The sequence below is a fragment of the Osmia bicornis genome, chromosome 2, assembly GCF_907164935.1.
Source record: "Osmia bicornis bicornis chromosome 2, iOsmBic2.1, whole genome shotgun sequence".
Taxonomy (NCBI): Eukaryota; Metazoa; Arthropoda; class Insecta; order Hymenoptera; family Megachilidae; genus Osmia; species Osmia bicornis.
In genome coordinates, this window is record NC_060217.1 from 10,295,589 (window position 1) to 10,316,184 (window position 20,596).

At 37.6% G+C, this 20,596-nt stretch overlaps 1 protein-coding gene across 3 annotated transcripts in view; it reads left to right on the forward strand.

The window, feature by feature from the left end:
- LOC114877790 (E3 ubiquitin-protein ligase MIB1) overlaps positions 1-20,596 on the forward strand; it is a 480,657-nt gene that overhangs the window by 35,296 nt on the left and 424,765 nt on the right. The window lies entirely within an intron of this gene.

Sequence of the window (20,596 nt, forward strand, 5' to 3'; positions counted from 1 at the left end):
CAAGAGAAATGAAAAGACCGTCCACGTCATGTCCGTTTTCTCGTTTCCGGTCTCGCATCGCCCCTTCTGACACCGATTTCCAATATTCTCTTGAGCTTATGCGTTACACGAGACACTGTTATTGCGACAGATTGCGAGGATGATCGTTGATTATGTTTCTTGAGAATACGGGACGGTGATGTATCTCTGGAGGAAAGTTACATTTTATTTTTCTTCCTTTTTCTCACGGAGTAAAGGTTTTTATTAGAAATGTGCGGGAAATTGAAAATATCGGCTCGGGTCGGGTCAGTTCTGGCCGGGTCTGCATTGTTCTAGTTGGGTCGGGTACCTGAAATTTTTGGGTTATTCTATACCAGTCATTTTTATATTCGTAGGATTGATAGATATCGGCGAATTACGAAAAAGAGCTTCTGTAATTTTTTATCTTATCTCTGACTTGTTGCACTTTGTGCATTGTAATACTCGTTGCATCATAAAATTCTCGAAAGACGAAATAGTCAGAGTTGATACTGCCTCGTTTCTACACGAAAGAGGGCCTTATTATTTGCTTAAGGTGCACAATTTACTTTCTGCTTCCTTTTTACCACTCGGAAATTCTTGGTTGGTTGCTACTCTGTTATACACACTTGAACATATACAGGGTGTGTTGGAAATTTTCTGGCTTTTATAAAATTGAAAATTGAATACAATAAATTTTCCATTATTTGGAAAATGTTAAAATTAACAGTGGAATTACCAAAGAGGTAACAAGACTTGTTTCATGTTTCTTATTTTAAATTATAAAATTTATTAAAATGTATTTATTGAAATATACGTTGACTGTATATGCTTATGTTTCACTTTTTATCAATTTATTTTTTGATTTTATTTTCAATTCAAAAGTCAGTGTAATATAAACACCGGTAGTTCTATTGTTAAATACAACCTTTTTTTCTTTTTTTTTCCTTTAGTACTTGGCATTAAAAATGTGTAGATAAATTCATTTAATTTTCAGACTTTCAATCTAATCAAATTATTTATTTTAAAGATTTATTATTTCTAGTTAAAATGTTACATTTATTAGTGAACAAATTCTGTTAACCGTGTTTACATATCAAAAGCTGTTACTTTATTTACGAGCATTCAGCATAGGTTCCTCTGCAAACAAAGATCCTCTGATTACATTTGTTCGTCGAGTAGCAGCAAGTTCGAGCCTCTTCGAAGAAGCAATGGCAAAAGATATTTTCTTACGAACCTCGCCTCCTTCACTAGTTTAATTACTGAGATTGAAACTCAGCAGCTGAAACTTCATAACGAACAAAGACACGACAGACCGAGTTCGTTAGTTCGCCTTCATTCCGTCGTTATCGGCTCGAGTTTTGACATAGAAACAAATTTACTGCTATATACAGGTAATTCGAGACCCTTTCGATTTGTATACCATTCAAATATTGATATTTTCATGAAAGCTTCTCGCGAGACTCTTGATCCATTTATCTCTGTATCTAATGTTTGATTTCGTAGAAATTCGAAAATATTTCAATGAAAATTAAAAAAAAAGAGAAAAATTCCATTCACAATGTGTTTAATAAAAAAAAGGATTTAGAAAGAGAAGATTCTTTCATAATATTGGAAGGTAGCTTCAATATTTTACTGGAATATCAATATGAAAAATGACACGAACTTATGAGATGACCTAATAGCACGCCATACTTTCGAGCAGAATCTCCATAAAAGATTTCCTCGGTTAACAATCCACTCTAGATAGAACACGTTCCACTATCAATGGGTTAAACGTAGTCTGATCGTGATCCTGAAGTATCTCACAAATTTTTCATCAACCATGGGGGATCGTATGATCCCTGCTGATGTGTTTTCATCTTATCTGAAACGTCAGTTCGAAAGTTGTTTTTCCAATTCGGAAACTTCGAAGGGGTATATTCGTTCTATATTATCTGATTCAGCAAAAATCGATAGGGATCCGAATTGAAAGGACCGCCTGTGGTGTGTTTGATCGCGTTGTTTGCGTGGATCGTTACGGGGTTAAATCTGTCGTAATTTCGTGGATGACTCGTCGGGAATCAAAAGGTTCGTTTGAAACGAGTCGGTGATGGCGACTCGGTCGACAAACCGATGCCGATGGGTGCCGTATAAACCATATAAACCACGAAACCATGCGAGCGGAGTTTACACTCTGACGCTTCGTTCTGTACGGTTCACTGGGTCAACCTGTGCAATTTTCGATCGTGAAAACATTATAGGCCGTGCTTATCCGACCGTTGATCGACCAGAGGAGAGAGGAGAGGTCGAGCATTTCTCCTTTGAGGTCGATGCATAGCCGGCTTAAGAGTCACGTCGAGAGTGATGAACAGCCTTTCTAACGTTTGATTATTCGGCAAAAGGGGAAAATGAAGCGGTAAAGAGGATAGGGGTTGTTGCGTTGTTTATCCAACATTATGCTGATAACTCGACAGACGATATTTTAACACGCGGTCTGTTTATTGTTCACTACAAAGGAATGTTACATACTGTGAGGGAAAATTAGAACTGGGTAAAATATGGAAAAAATATTTCAGATACTATTTAAAATATATTAAAGGATATCGAGTTTAAATGAAATACAATTTTAAATAGGAAACAAAATCTCGGGAGATAAAACTGTTTTATTTTATACTTTATTACTGATACCGAATACTAATAAAATCAGAGGAGGGTAGCTTTTAAATTTTAAAAATATATTATTGGAAATATTTCATTATCAAAAGATATTTGAAGCAGACACTTGAAATATTAAATATTACAAAGTTCATATAAAATAATATTTTAAATAGGAAAGAAAATTATTTTATTTCCTATTTAAGATAATATTTTATATGAACTTCATAATTATTTTAAATATTTTATGACAATGAAATATTTATAATAATTTTCCTTTAAAATATACCCAGCTCAGATTTGATTTGTAATCAGTATATTTAACATAGAACCAATAAATTTATGGTACTTGTTCGAGGTACATCCTGATCGTGAATGTTATCACAATTTCTAACTTGGTGCGATGGTCTGGTTGAATCAAGCGGTCAACGCGTTTGGTCGTGGTTCACTTTCTATTATTTTCTCGGGGGTGTAGCAAGAGATTAATATAGGTTGAACGGCGTTGCACAAAACGTGCCTGTAATACTAAACGATAGCGGTAGCTAGAAATCTACTATAGACTGTCTACTAGTTGGTAGCAGTGGCGCGTCTCGCTCGTTATAACCGCAGACTTGTTAGCTGGCCTTGCTGCGGGCGAACAGAATCTGGATGGAAATACAGGGGGTGGAGAAACCGAGCGATAGATGTGCATACAGTCTGTTTAAAATAAACGCAAACATCAAAACTCTGCTTTGAAACCTGATTACTTGGAATTTTTTTCAAGAAAGAAATAAAGGGAAAATTTATTTTTTTGGGGCTGTTTTTATAAAAAGAATTTCAATCCTTTATGTATCTTAACCGCAGAAGAATTAGAAGTGAACTGATCAATCAAAGTTATCAATCAAAAAATATTGAAAATAAAATGATATTTTACCAAACAATATCTTGAATTTGCCAACTGAATTACACATAGTTACAAATTCTAAATGAAATAGTATTCAAATAATATGCTGATGTTTATTTTAAACAGACTGTAATAATAGCGTGCCAAAAGGGTTCCATGCTATAATATATTGGACAGAGTATCTCTGTCCTCTGACAAGAAGTTGATCAGACTAGGGTATCCAGAAATAGGTTTTGCATGGTTGATAATCGAGATTAAATTCAGAACGGTCGTGTAGTGACAATATTAGCAAAGCATATGGTGATGTAGAGCCCCCTAGAGGAACTTGTTTTGTGCACTGAGTTTATGCAGGAATAATGTGCCCTGAAATAGCATACTGTAACACTTATACACACTACCGTTTCTAAGTATTATATTTGAAAATTACAACACGTTAAATTTTCTAATTGCAGTAAATATTGAGATCTGTATCTTGTACATTCGCCATCAAATCAGATTTTTCTAGGGAAAATTATGATATAGCGAAAGCAGGAATTCTCAAAATTTTAATTTCGATGAAAAGTTGCAAAATAAAAAATTTTTTTCTTTTTGTCACTAATAATATCCAAGTTGAAAAATTTGGAAGTTTCCAAATGTCTGAAAAACTCTTTCATGCCATAAACCAGAGAAGCCAGGGAATATCCATGAAAGGGTAGTTCGTTACAGACTACCACTCCCACCCCTATAAAGGGACAGGTGGTGCAGGGTAACGTGGACGCAGAGTGGATTTAAACGTTCACACTAGATTACGCAAATGGGAGGATAATGCAGCGAATCATTTTCCCACGTCGAATAACTGGATCCTCCTTCTGGGATAGATTTTCCCTTGGTCGAATGGCAGTCCCTTTTTCCTTCCCCATGCGAAGCCTTCGTTTTAGGTTCTCGATGACAGTCTACCTTACTTACCGGCTTGCATAGGAATGCCAGGAATTCCATGCAAATGGTAACGACTGCGCACTAAGAGAACGTCTCAGGCCATTTGGTCGGTAAAAGCTGGATGGAACAATCGATATCCCTGCCATTGGAAAGTCTTGGTGGCTTTCCTTAGATTGTAAATGTTTTTGGCACAACAAAACTTCGATCTGTAATTCAGATTCTGCCATTTGCTATCTAGTTAAAGCTTAGAAATACAAAATTTTATAGGATTTGAAAATTTTTAATTTGTAATTATGGAGTTTAGAAAATTTGAAATTACTATGTTTCTAAATCTTTAACACTATCACTGATTTATGATCATGGCAAAATGCTGATGTTTGATATTCTGTGAAATTATCATAAAACACTTGTTATTGCATAACAAATTTCAACTCATTGCACGTAAAAGAAACTCTGTGCAGTATTTCAAAATTTCTCAATTCTGTGATCGCTCAAAGACGTCGCGTTGATCGATACACATGTACAGAAATGGTTGCCATCTTCACGAAGAAAGCCAATAAGGGGTTTTCCACGAGGGTGTTCCATTCCATGTAGATGGAAGACTACGAAAGATGATTTATTCGTCTCACGTAGGAAATACCGTGGAGACGGAAGTTCCATGCCAAACGATGTTGCGTCCCAAGACTGTTGTTCGGCATATTTTGTTGCGATAGATTCGCTATGAGATGCATCGGAGTGTCATATCTGATGATTTTGCATCGAACATTTATTTTCTTAAAATAAAATCACAATAATTTTTATCTCGATTCCTTTATTTTTCTCTTTATCAATTTAATTGATATTAATTCGTATTAATTATTAATATGAAACATCTATTCGCGGAAGAAGTAGATTTTTCAACGAATCCGAAATGAAATTTTGAAATACGATTGTTTGTATTTTTCTATCTCTGGTTGCATCAAATAAATTTTCTTTTGAAATTATTCATTCCGGTATGAAACTCTTTTGAAAATTATTACCCTTTGTATTGGCTGAATGAAATAAATCATTCTGAACTTCGTTACGTTTTACACGTATTTTTATTATTCAATTCAATACTCAATTTTCCATTGAACAGTTACATATTAATAACAGAATAATCAGACTATAAAAATTACTTAAAAGGGTATTTACCCATTTTTAATTAACATTTTTAGTCATCTTTAAATTATAATTAAATTAAATTAAATTATTGTAGCTTTATTATAATTTTCAGTTTAATCATTCAATTGAAGGTTTAATCTTTTAACATATAAAATAGACCTAAATTTTATTAGGAATATAAATGGAAGGATTAATATTATATATATTATATATTATTATGTTTGTAGTAATAAAACGGTACTTTTGATTTTAATTATTTCAATTGTTCATTTTCTAATGGGAATTTTCGTCTATTCTTCGTCGTGTATCTCTCACGTATTAAATAGTTTTTTTCTGCCAGTTTTACCGAGAACTATATTGGCACGCATGGAATACTCTCACGATGAACATAAGTCAGAAACTGCAAGGATGATAAATCCCACATGTGCTTTTACGTAGCTCGTGTTATCAGTACCGAATAGGTAGACGAGATGAGTCCGGGGACAGGCTTGGTCTCGCTCGTCTTGTAATTCCGTACATTCACGATCACCCTTTCTAATCCCCTCAATTCTCCATTTTACGTTTGTTTCATCCTTTGTGTTCCGTTCGAGACAAGAATGTTAAAATGAAAATTTCCCCATACATTTGAACGCATGGTTAGCTATATTATTTGAATTGAATAAATTTAATTACTTACTGGAAATAAATTAGATAGATTTTAATTATTCTCTTTAATTATTCAAAATACGATCATTTCATTTTTCAATTTATACATTCCACTTATTATTTTAATATAAATTAACATAATTATAAATCTGTAGTTGGGTAAATTATGATTTAATGCATTCATTAAAATTAGGTGCATTTAAATTTTCAAATTAAAAATTTTCACATAATAGGAAAAATATTATCTAAGGGAATAGTGTGTATCTATCAAGGTATTTAGTAGAGGTATATGATAATTTCGGGTGCTCGTAGATCTATATTTTCGGGTACCCGATCCGACTCGAATAATGGCAGGCCTTATCCAACTCTATCCGACCCGATATTTTCGGATTTTCGTACACCTTTAGTCATTATTACAGGTTCTTTGTGGTGGTCTTCTAGTTTCGCTAAAAGTCATTGAACAAGTTTCCAGTATCGTTTAATTCTAATTTAATTAAGGTCCTCTTTAGGCTCCTATCTAATTACGTCAACGCGTATACCATCGTCCAAAAACATCCATACAATTGTTAGATCCATCCATTTGATAATCCGGCTGATGGAAATCTCGTAGATCGAAGTCAGACGTTTCGCTGTTGAAGCATCAGTAGAAACGATGAAACGACCTTATAAATCAGCCAGCATCGACGCGACCCTCGGTTTGTGATTCCCGGGTTAGAACATCACATTGACAGCCATAAACATGTCACCGTCGAACATCTCTGGTGCAGACTCTGATGTATTGCGTATTATTTTGGTTATTGACACCCACGCAGGGATACTCGGAGCAGGCCGATTCTCCAAATGGACTAGTCGGGAATCAATGCTTTCATGTCTCGTTTGGTATTGATTTGATGTTACTTTGGATTATTGAACTTCTTTTTTTCTGAATTTTCTTTATAATTGATAGTGGACAAGTTGAGCATTGGCTGACACGTACTTTTAATCTTGTTTTCATCTATGTTCTTAATTGGAAATTTTATAAGGATTCTCTTCAAATATTTATTATTATTTTTATTTTTATTTGTCAAAGTAATAGTGACAGCTATCATCGTTTTTTCTGTGATGTGTACTCTTTTCAAATATCAATTATTCTTCTTATTGAAATACAGAAACTTGTATAATAAGTTTTCACAATGTCACAGTAACTAAATTTGAAAATAATAATTGCAACACAATGGTAAAATCATTTAAAAATCAATTTATAAATAAATTTCTCTGGTTTTTCAATGAAATTGCATTATACGCCGCACATGACTGTTTCATTAAATAAATTATAGACACAGTTTCTAAATGAAATGAAAATAATCTGTATTCAGGCTAGTGTATCGGCTGTTTTGCATATTTTTGAACGAATATTTTATTGCGCGCCATATCGAACCGCAATTATATCACAAGATATTAGCTCCGTTAATTTGTGCCACCGTTCTTTGTTTGCACGGATATAGCAGATTACTTTTGAGATACGAGCCGATGTGAATCTACATCCTGCGGCGATTATAATGGTCCAGGAATTAACCGATGTGAAATATTCGTGCACACCTTTTGCGAGTTAAGTGTGTGAACATATATTATTTTATTATCTGCTCAGCGTTTGCATATCCATGGAAATGGAGCCTGATTGCTTCATCGATTTTCTATCGTTTCATCCTATAATTTATCATTTATCAATCGACTATATTAATTTTCATTTCGCAATTTATTGGCATGATTTTTTGTTGATTCTAATTAACTGGTTTAATAATCGAAGACTCTTTGGCAAAATAAATTTAATTAAACATTTTAAGGACATATTTAATTAATCTGCGTTTAAACATTTTTACAAGTTTAATATATTCATCAACACAAATATCATAGATTTAATTAATAATTGGCGTTTAATTATGTTACCTATAATTAAAACCAAACGTGCCTCGTTTTGTACGACCTACAAACGATTAAAACACAATAGTAGGATATCTTTTGAGAGTTTCTGAACCGTTATCGGCAGGAAATTAAAACTTTCATTAATCATGATTAACGAAGAACAGTGTCAGTTGATCGGGATTGAAACAGAGCTATATTTGGCCCATTTACGAGCGATTTGACGCGGTTTCAATGCGAATAATTAGCTGTTTCGCAGCTGCGTGCCAACATAATTGGCTATTTCCTTTATCGCTTTTATTTCGTCCATACGACTCTTCATTGCTCATTGAGCTTTTTGTTACTGCCTAATTAATTACCTTCAAACAGTGACAATTTCTGAAAGGCTCGTTCCAAACATGTTAAAAGCTGTTTCATCGTATCATTGTCAATTACTCATAAAGGATGCTATACGTTCCACAGAGAGTAATATAGCAATTGTAATTATTTCTTTGAAAAATTCGTGTAATAGTTTCGAATGAAGTAGAAGTAACCTAGGAATATAACAATACTTTAGTTGCACGAAGTTAGAGTAAAAGAAAGGAACTCTCATTATCTTTAATTGGTCACGTAACTGTGCTTAGGAAAGTTTTTGTAGAACAGCTGTAAGTCGAGATTATGATATACGAATTACATGAGTCAAACACAGTAGGAATTCGTTAATTTCTTGCCATTTAATTCCTTTTATTGTATTTTTGATTCTGTAAAACATTGTTATAGCTTCGTATGCACGATGTGTACTATATCGAGCAAAGTAGGTGTCCCTAGGGAAAATGGTTATATAGGAAATTCTCAGAATCTTAATGTAAGTTTTAATTATTGAATATTATAAAATTTAGTACATAATTAAGAAATATGAATAATAATATCAATATCAGTTGAAATCCTCCGGCGTAATGGTAAGTTCATACGCAAGTGGTAGGACCTTCTCCCCTAGCCACCTATGGAGTAAAGTGGGAGCCCAGGGAAGGGTGGCTTTGGGGAGAGGGGCATCGCCATATTCTCTGAGAAAATCTACTATGCTCGGTACTGTACATGTACACATATGTACTTTGTTCCGAATATATTAGGAACGTTTCGTCGACGGAGTTTCCTATGCTACGAAGCTTTTCTCGAGACCGTCTTGAGAGTATGTGACCCACGATGCTTTCGAGTTATCTCTCGGATATCTGCTGCATAAATCTTGACTCGGGGATTACGAAGCTAAGACTACGGAAGTAAAGGGATTAACGTGCATCGTGAGGGTGGGCGAGAGAATCGCGAGTTTCGCTGCGTTGTGCAAACTCTACAATCGAAAAAGGGATGAAGGGTATTTGTTTGCTCTTTTTTTTATCTCCTATAACAATCTCTTCAATTTCACAGAATTATTGGATTTTAGTTAAGACTACAGGGCACAGCTGTTGTTTACTTTGACACTTACATATCGTTTTTCTTTCTAATGGAATTGTAAATATGATTTACTTATTGTTAGTCGAGTCAGCAATAAATTCTTCTCGGATTTGTCGATAAATTTTATCTTGTTCTTTAAATAAATGCTACAATAGTATTTTACAAATAACGTGAAAATTTTGGTGTCAGAAGTTTCGTAATTTACTTAAAATATTTTTATAATTAACTCTTAAGGTTGCATTAACTTCTTTCTGACAAACGTAATAAAATTTTTTCATATACAATTACAAAAGTATTCAAAAATAGGCAAAATCAATAACTCTAATTTTAATAAAGCGTCGAGTGAAAAAATTACATCAATTGAAAAATATAGTTTTGTCATAATAGACTCGAGCACTTTTTTTTGATTTCTAAAAAGAGAAACATAGGTATTTGTTAGCATTTTCTTAGTTACAGCTTCTTGGAACAGGTATTTTTAGCATTACTAGGAAGAAATTCGCGAGGATGTCGCGGAACGTGTTCGCTAGTTAACAGTCTCGCCTCGTCGTCCTTGCAGTTGCAAATACTTTAATCTCGTTTTCATTCTGCTGCTTGGCTCGCTCGTTCGAGACCACTTTCGTTTCTCGCTTTTGCCTTCGCCAAGAGGTAAGAATGCTCTGCCCCTTCGCTATGGCGTTTCAGGCTCGATAGAAATAAGCTGGTAAGCTCGGTTCGTTTCCTAACTAATCTGGGAATGGCGGAGCAACCAGAATCGAAAATCCGTTCGCGTGTGCATCGAGGCCTCGCATGCGCCGCTTCAGATATTTTCCATATATCGCGTGCATCGGTGGTTCGCAGGAATTCGCGATAATTTATTTACATTTTCTCGCGAATCGATGCTGAATCAGAACCACTGACCGACACGCTAAACGCTCGTCAATTATGCCTGGGAATTTGTGCTTCGATAAGAATTTTAGATAATTTGAAAAAAATAAGAATCGGTGTTACCGCGATACCAGTGAACAACCGGAAGGAATGAAGCTTCTGTATCCGACGTTCATTCTTCTTTTCCTCTTCCATTCGGCCGCGAATCGGCCGCTGGCCCCCGAGTCTAGCTCCATTTTCCAAGACCCCTCCACTCGTGATGCTCGAGAGAATAATTTAGAGAGCACTTTGGTCGCGCAACTCCACCCAACGAGAACTATCCACCCATCCAAACCACCTATCCGGCGAGCAACACCGGCCGAAGATATCTTTCCACTCGCTTTTCCACTTTCTTCCTCTCGTCGCGGCGCGACCGCTTTATGAATTGTCTGGCTTGAAGTTATGGTCGGTCCAGGAACCCGTAAACTGCCGGCAGCACCGCCGCGAATCAACCGGGGCTCGACTGTCGGTGACGTCCACGGAATCCTTTGCAAGAATCTTCGGCAGACTTCCGGTTGCCCTCCACCTACCATCACCTCCTTTCCTCTTCCTTCCCTTTCGACTTGCTGCTTCCTTCTTCTTTGGACTCGAGTGTCTCCTCTCTCTTTCTGCTTCTTTTTAGCAACTTTTTCTCTGAATTGTTTATTTGGAGGGTTTCTTAAACCCTTTTTTGAATTATGAAGACCATAGCTTTGAATTAAAAATTGACGAAGAAAGATGTTATTTGATTTGGATGAAACCTTTTTAATTTATGGAGTGATCTAATTATGAGATTAGAATAATCAGTTTTGAAATTCCTTTTTTTTCTAAGAGAAAAATATTTTGAATATTTTTAAATTTGGGAAAACAATTGCGAAATTTCAATGTTCTTTAAAATAGAAGTTTTTATTTATGATAGTTTTTGTAAGTGTAGTAATGGAAGAGTTTCAATGGTATATACGACAGTTTCGTTCGGTATTTTCAACGGCGCCAGTTTTCGCCGTTTGTAAAAAGGTCCACCCACTCGGTACTCGAACGAAATGGTTTTCGATCGGTTTCTGACTTATATTTCACATGGTGCCACCCGGAATGGCTTACAGATCCGTTCCAAACAATCGCATTACTTTTCACTCTGCCTGCTCGATTTATGGTGTCCCATTGTTTCTAAAGAATCTAGTATACCAGTGTGTAAAGCTGCATCTTGCTCTATAGAAAACTTTCAGGAATTTCTCTGTAGAGCTTCTCGATGTTACAAGTGTCTATAATTTAAAATTTCAAAAGAGCAAATCATTGATGTCACTTGAATTTTTTTCTGGGGTGAGCTGGGTCTATTAGAAGTTTTGAAATTTTAGAATTTTTATCATCTGAAGTTTTAGAATTCTGGAATTTAGAATATTTGAAATTTTGAAATTTTAGAATTCTGATATTTGGAAATTTTTGATTTTTGAATTTCAGGCTGTTGTAATTTTAGAATTCTGAAATGTAGGAAATCTGATACTTTGAGTTTTTGTAATTCTAAAATCTGAAAATTCTGGAATTTTGTTGTCTTACAATAAAGCCCACATTTTTGGGAAAGGATCAATTCAAATTTTTATGGGGCAAAATTCTTTGTATTTCATTACTAATACTATTAGTATCTATTAGCTAAAATTAATTTATAAAATATTCCTATATTCCAAAGTCATACGATCGAACTTCCATCAATCAATCGATCAATATTGTAAATTTAATGAAGCATTTGTGGTCAGGGTCTATTCCCGTACCTGGTACGAACATATTTACAATCGAAGCTTGCCTTCCTTAAACCGTATCCATAAGCAATGTATGATTAATGCCTGGAATTAGCGGACATGTTTGGCGACATATGCAGTTGAATAGAACGGCAAGTCGTTCCTATCGATCGTTGTTGCATCACACGAAGACCGAAGAGAAATGGCGTTTACATGTGACAAAGTTTCTTTGATGGATGATAGTGCTTGTTGCTTTGGGCGTTTCGCTGCTACTCGATGATATTTTGATGGTTTGATCGACGTTGACACGATGACGAGTTTGCCTGCCGTTTGCGAGCGAACGGGTAGCTCTGTGATACAGAAAGGACTGACACGAGCATGTTAAACCACTACTTTGATGGATGATACCGTTGTTCACTGCTGGCAGTGAAAACACTTGGAAGAAGATGCAACCCAGAGACCCCAGGGAATCGCGAAACTGATTTTCCTCTTCTTCGACCGTGTTGCGTTTTAATTTACCCAGGCGTTGTAATTTAATTTCTTCTTATTAAATGGACCACGTTATTGTCAGTGACGTAACTAGATGGAAGGGAGGGTCGGACTGGCTTCCCTCAAAAGGGGATTAGCCCCTTATCGTTTTCAGATTCTAAGGTTCTAAGGTTCTAAAGTATCAGAATTCCAAAAGTTCAGTGTTCCAAACTCCTGAAGTTTTTAAATTCTCAAATTCTGAAATTTCCAAATACCCAAATTCCTAAATTTCTAAATTTTCAAAGTTTTAAATTCCCGAAGTCCTAAATTCCTAAATTCCCTAATTAAGATTCGAATATTCCAAGAATCTAAAGTTTGAAGATCCTAAAATTGAAAAATGCTAGGATCCCCAGTATCAAGAATACTTAGCTCATAAGGGTTGCTCGCAATACGCTGGTAAAGCCGAATTACAAGCACGCTAAGTAAAAGAATGAGGGAATATCACGGAAAAGAGGAGAAACAAGTTAGAGAGCCGCTTATCACAGACTTAAATAAAGTCGTGCCTTTCTGTCGTGGCGTAGACCGATCCAAGGGGTGGAGGGTAGTATATCGCGAGGGGTGAGTTAATACTAAAAGCAATAAGCAACGAGTGGTTGCGGTTGGAAGAAGCGAGGGTAGGGTCTTTCGAAGTTATTGTTGTGACCACGACTATTGTGTGCTGTACCCGTCGCCTACCCTCTTTTGACTCGCCTTGCTAAATTAAATTTTGTCCTACGCGCGGAATGTCCGCAGAAGCAGCTTCGAGTCTTTCGTTTCGTTTCCAGAGAATTATGCAAAAACGCTTTTCTCGCCTCCATTGTAGGTATATACTGTGTTTCTCGAGGAAAGAAAGAAAATGGTTCAGTTTCTTATCAGAGTTGACAGTATCGTCACGTATCGTGAAAATGTGTAGCTAGATTGAAATATTTCGGGAATTTTTACTTGATTTCCTGAAAAGCTTGCAATATTTTTGGGATTCTCTTTCATGAAATATGTAAATTACATTTCTGTGGATTAGCAGAAAATTTCTTCAGAGTATTATCATTAAAATTGAAGAATTTCTCAAAAGATTTCTATATTAGATATGTAAATTTAAAATAAAAAATAAAATAAAGGATTTCACAGTCCTTAATAGTCCTAATTTTCAAAATTCGTAATAAATTATTAGAGCTGAAGCCCACTATAAAATGGCAGGAATATAAAAATTCACAAACTCAGACAAATTATTAAATGATCAACAAAAGTTCCAAGTATCCTAATATACTGATATACTGTAATATTATTTACAAAGAAGCTTATAGAAATGAAATTACCTTCACGAAACGACGAGAAGTTTGTTAGAAAGGCTGGCGTTCGAAAAGACGTTTTTTCGTTGAAAGCGTTTCTTCATTTCGCTTTATTCTCTCGCACTTCTTTCATTTTACTCGAGCGCGGTTTAACAGTCCGCTATATTGGATTCTCTTGAGTCCAATTTTCCTTGCTCCTATTTTTTCCCTCCTCCTGTTCCTTCTTTTTTTTCTTTTTACACCACCTCCAGCGCATCGTATCTGAAGGGGAACTGTCATAAAGTGCAGACCTGGACTTTGATACGACGTGCCGTGAAAAAACGATCTCATCGCGATGTTTCGATTCAGCGAATTGCATTTTCCTCGGCGCGTATCCGCGTCGCGTCGGGGTTGAAGCGTCGTCGTCGTCGTCGGCCATCCTCGAAAGAACTGGGTTATCGATTCCCGCCGTAATTTTAAACTGGCGCACGTGGTCAGTCTCCCGGCCCATCCCAATTCCCTTTTGCATCCCTTCTCTTCCTTTTTCTTTCTGTTCCTCTTTCGCCGGTTGATTGGTTTTTCTACCGCTGCTGCCCGTCGGTATATAGGCTACCGGACCGTTACATGGATTGCGCCATAAAAATTTATGTTGCTGAATTAATGAGAGAACGCTGACGATGAAAGTTGGTATAAAAAAGCTACCAGGTCAGACGGTAACTCGCTCGTTATTAACCGACGAAGGAAGATCCTGCGAGGTAAATAAGTGAAAAATTCTTTTCCTCTTTTTTTATTCTGTTAGTATATTCTTTGCAGATGTAGAAAATAATTTGAAATGTAATTTATCAATGATAACGCTTGCCGGTTGATCAGAAATATCCTTGGATTCGTTAAAATATTTTCTTCCATGGCCGCGTGATTAATTAAAATTAATTATTTTGGTCAGAGTTTCGCGAGCTTTTGTCGAAGCCGAGCGTCGGTCAGGTTGATCGGTAGAAGGCCACAATATTTGCACGTCCGTCAGTGGCAAGTTGGCAGGCTTAATCGGCTTTTCGGCCGATTCGTAAAGTACACAATGAATCGCGTCACGGCTGCGGCCCTGTAATCCTCGTGGTGGCAATTTATATTAATTAGACCGTTCGACCGAACCGTTCGTGTTCAACATAAATTACCGGGGCTAATGATGAATGTCAGGTATAAACGTAACATTATGCAACCGAGCGACTGTGCACGAGTGTCGTTCGAACTGGACTGGTCCAGTGTTCGCCAGGTAGACTCTCTGAATTTCGGGGCTGCTTGATACACACGAACAGGTCATACATAACGCCATTCCTGCTGGCTGGTTACATACGTTCCGGGCGTGAAATCAACGCGACGCTTGCCTATCGTGATTACAAGCTGACGACACGACTACCATGCGATTATGTGGCTCTAATTATTCGTCCACTTTCTCGGCAACATTTCATCCATCAGATTTAGAACAGTTGGTTCAAAAATATTAGAGGTTCAAAATCTCGTGGAAAATTTCGAGTACCCGATACTCGGATCAGGTCCAGATTTATTTCGGTCGACTCACAATGAATTAGACTTAGTTCTTTGTGAATATTTCTAATTTACTTCTGCCCCGAGTATCGGCTACCGTTCATTTTCGGCTTCTGCCCGATTCGACTCGACAATTCCTACCCCAACCGACCCGGACGATTCGTACCCGATGCAACTCGAAATTTTCGGATTCTCGCGCATCTCTGCCATTTAGCATAATTCGTATCTCGATAAAGTTCATCGCGAAAGTCAGTAGCGACTCGGAGAGTTTATCGGCTGAAAAGTATCATAAATTCACAGCTCGGCGACGATCGTGGAATCGAATAACCAGTCCGGGCACGAGCTTTCTAACGAGTTAGGCAACTCTTGTTCTTAACGCGCCGTGGTGTCGCATCGCATCGCATTGCATCTCGTCTGCGGGGGGGTGGATATTGCACCCCTTGCACTTGTGCGGAACTCGGCCTGGGCCAGCCCCTTCACCGTAGGCGTCGGCCTGGCTACACGACCCGCATACCGTCTTTGTGAACCACCTATACCGGGGTTCATCCCGTTCTAGTTTGGTGCATCGGTCCAAAGGGAACCCCGAGTCGGTCTGCTCGAAAAGTAGGAACTGGAAACGGGCGGAAGGGTTGCCGGTTGCAATCAAGCGCGGACACGGAGTTTGGGGATGCTCCGTTTTCTCACGGTCCGCATTATCTTCTCAGAGCTCTGTGTTGCCTCTCGAACTCTTCTCTGTCTGTTGAAACGAGCAGACGAGGTAACGAAGGAGGCGGAAGGCCCGTCCCCGTTCTTTCCTTCCTTCTTTCCAACTTTCTCGCACAACCTACCGGCCCTGTTCCTCTAACGTTCGCTTTACTTCATTCCACCTTCATCCGTCCTTTCAGTGTGGCCCTGTATCTTCGTCGAAATCGCTATTGATCGCCTCTGTAAAATAGCGGTTGAGCTTAACCGATGTACGGCGCCGGATTATTCCCGGATTTCGGTCTGCGAGTGTGTGTGGCGTTAGGATTGATAAGAATCATGGGAGAAAGGAGGTTTTAAGTTTGAACCAGCGGGATAAGTATCCTCTTGGCTTACCGTTAGCGATGGCTGTTTGGACGGCTGGGAATTGGACCGGTGCTTCCGGCTTAAGGGGATTTCTTTTGATTGCACTAACGATAATTATGTTAATTATGTGCGCATACTTCTTTCATCTTCCCCAGACGGCGATAGTAAATTGCGTATCTGGTTGTTTTATGATTTGCAGGATTTTTTATGTTAGGTGATTTACCTAGTGAAGTTCAATTTTCATTTTTCATTTTTCATTATTTCTCTTTTTATGTAAGGCAAACGTTGTTATGTAAAATTATAAAGGTCACTGCCACTTTTAACCCTTGTACATCATTTGGATTATTTTGATCTAAAATGGAAATCTAATAATTTCATATTTATATGAAATTTACTGATTTTTTTTAATTTTATTTTTGCGACCAATTTGATTAAAATCTTCGAATACTTCCAACGTCTTAATTCTCAACGGACAAGACTGAAGGAATTAGAATTTCCTTAGCATCTTGGCGACATCTTAAAGCTCTCATTAGTGTAGCCTGTCACTTTCGATAGGTAAACGGGTTAAGGTAGAATTAGCCGCGTCAATATTTGCGGTGCAATCAAGCCGCTTCGACTTGTCGTCCCCGTTATTTCGCTTCTCGCTGACTTCTTGACACTGCCACTGATTGTAATCCACACTTCCGTGACCAGATTGCCGTGTTGTTGTTGCTGTTGTCTTTTCTCATTTTACCCACTCGTTTCCTTGATACGGCGCCTCCCTGTCTGCGACTGTTTTAACGTTTGATCGTAGTCCAATCAGACATTTCCGCGACGACAGTTTCCTGCTGAACACGTTAAAACGGCTAAGTTGCTCGTGCCAAATATTTATTTACACAGTATTGCTCTGATACAATTCTCCTCGTCTTCCATTTCTACTGTGATAACTACGCTCAAGAGCAAAATTAGAGGGTCCAGGAAAAAATTTGACATTAATTTTAGGGTGGTCGTTGCGAAGGAAATGATCTCAATTTTTAAATCGATAGTATTATAATTTCCTATAAAAATTGGTATAATCCATTGAGTAGTTTAATTTTGCAAAATTTTCACATTATTATTCTTTATCATTTTCTATGTAGGTACAATTCAATTTACAGCCTTAAATTTGAAATCTTCGAACTGAAAATTGCAAGAACTTTCCTCGCAATTATATTGAACATTATTAACGATCATTTTAAACGATGCTACGAAATTCCTGGTTCTATCGACTTTTCAGTACCAATTACCATAATGGTAGTCATAACCACACCGTTCTTACGAGCAAACTTATTAAACCGATCGAAGAGGAGAACGAGCTCCTTCGAGGAAATGGAATAAACCTTTGAAATCTGTTATTTAGCGGGTAAAACGATGTGAACGTAATAGGCCATAGAGAATTGCGATAAAACCTGGTGGTTGAATCGTTTGTACTTCTTATAGCTGACAAATCTTGCAGCATTTGTCGCCGATAAGAACGATTCGTGTGCTCGGAGAGAACGAAGACGATCTCGCCACGTGGATGATGGTCAATGAAACGGAACGAACGGAAAAATCGATGGAGAAAATACTGGAATTAAGGTTTTTCGAAAGTTGCTCGCATAGAAGGTTGGATAGAATAGAAATTGGGGGTCGTTTGTTAAACTAGAACGAAAGGGATGAGCAAGGTGGATCGTGATAACGTAAGGGTTGCGCTCTTCTGCTTCTAGTGAAAGAAACGACCTGGAACGAGAACGGGGGGGTTGGAGGAATGCGCTGTCATAAAATTGAAACGCGTAGTCGAGCTTTGCTGATTTCCTCACTTTTTGCGCAACTTTGTCTTCTTTCTGTAAGGAAATTCTTGCATGTAAGATTCTGGCCGAAATTGGAAGATCTTCTTAGAGATTTGAAGATCGCCGTTTTATTAATATATTGATTGACGTGGTATCAGCGGTGATCGGAGCCTTAAAATGGATGTAATTGAATTGCTAGGAAAAGGGAAGAAAAAGCAAACCTTGGATATTAATAGAGGCGTGCAAGAACCTGAAAATATTGGGTTGAGTCGGGATCTGCAAAGGGTGTCATATATTGGAAAAATATCTAAAGATAATTAGTATAGGTATCTGAAAATTTCTGGTACTCGACTCGAACAATACCGACCCGATCTTTTTTAAGTGTAGAAATTTTCATAGACGCTCATCACCTCTAGGGGAAGGGTGACGGACAGTGTGAGGTTCTTAGTCATTGAAACTCCACGGTGGCCATTTTCAGGTATTAGGGGGTGGCTCCGGGATCTTTGTATTTTACCGCTTTGTATTAACCCCTTCTCAAAAAAGGGTTAACATGACCCAGTACCTTGAATTTATAATCGACGCCTGGAACCGCACCAGGTGCAGATTGCAATAGTGTCCCAAGCATCCGATCCGCTCCGACTCGACCCTTAGGCGAAGGTGTTACCATTTCTTTCGCACCAACATTCACTTTTCTAAAATGAAAATTTTCTGTCTAAAATAATTACCATCTCCAAACCATAAAATAAATCTATTCTTCCCCCTAAAAGAACCGACAGAAATGAGAAGTAAATTCCCATTTTAGAAAGCATTGACCCAGAAAACATCAAAGGATCCAGATTCATGGTTTACTCGCGTACGCGATTGTTTCCGGAGGACCCTGTCCTTTGCGCTCGTTAATTCCGCTGGCGATCCGTTGATTGCAGTTTATGGAAGCAGAAACGAAGGTGCACCAGGTTCTCGAGCTCGATAAGGTCGGCGAGAATAATGGCGAGGTTCGTGTGATCAGGTAAATAAGACAGGGTCCCATGGCTGTCGTGCGACCTTTGCCCTCCACTATTCTCATTCACCTTTACCATCTTGTCCCACCTCTTTTATTATTTTCTCTGGTCGTTTCTCTTTCGCAACCCTTCTCCAACTCTTTTTCCTCTTTTCCTCTTCACGGTTCTTCTTCGTGCGCGCTTTAAACCTCGCTCTCTTAGCCCTTCTCTTTTTCTCTGTTGAACTTCTTCCTCTGTTTCTCTGTTGGTCTTTCACCCTCAACCTAGTGGCGTGACACATGGCCAGCATTTATAGCGCGAGATAGCGCCGCCGGTTCTCGACAGCGCCGGCAGATTTATCCTTCACGGTTATTGGAGTTATACAAAGGATTTTTCCAACTGATCCCATAAAGTATCTGTGCCTGATGCCCTATTATTTACGCAGCCGAGCCTGATGCCACCGACCACCCCCTTGGCTGAATTTTTCTTATCCGCACGCCTGTGTCTTTCTTTGAACAGTGGAAAATGATCGTTCTACTTGGATTAGGATTATAACAGTCATCATAGATATCAGGTTGTCTAGAAAGTTTCGTGAATGAAATAACTCTTATGAAATTTATATTTTTATTTTTAACTAATAACTTTCAATGCCTTGAGGATCTATTTGTGTTTCCATATGACAGAATTTTCTAAAATATTAGAAATTTTCTATTATTTTCTTAACCTTCGACGGCGGACCAGGGAAAGGGCATATTATTTTCATTTTCTAAATTTTACACTGTTCTTTTTAGTTAATATCCGTGTACATTATTCGTAAATTTGAGGCTCCGCTGTTCAAGAGTTAAAAAATAAATTCACAGGACTTTTTGGGTAACCTATTAATTTCTCTAGCCTTTCATTGATTACTTTACATAATTGATAAAATATTAATCCAATTTAGAATTTTCTGTAAAGTCAGTGAAACGAATTGTCTCTTTATTCATCTGGCGTAATCCTCGCTCTGTTGTCCTGTTAAATGCAGTTACCCGTAAATCTGTCGTTTCATCTACCACATTCTCTACTATTTGTCTATTTTTGGGCTCGCGTGCGCTATTTCGGAAGCAATGTCGCATGTCACGTCGTTTCAGAGGCTGGACTCTTTGTTTCTGCATTCGTTTGTTCTGTCGCTCGTAGCTAACGAACGGCGCAGCTTGCTATTAATGGATAGCCACTGTTACAGTTCGTTTTATCGGCAATTTGGGTCCATAGATAGTGCTAGTCGAAAGCGGGTTACAACGACCCGTTTCTGTGAATTGTGTGCTCCGTTTGTTTCATA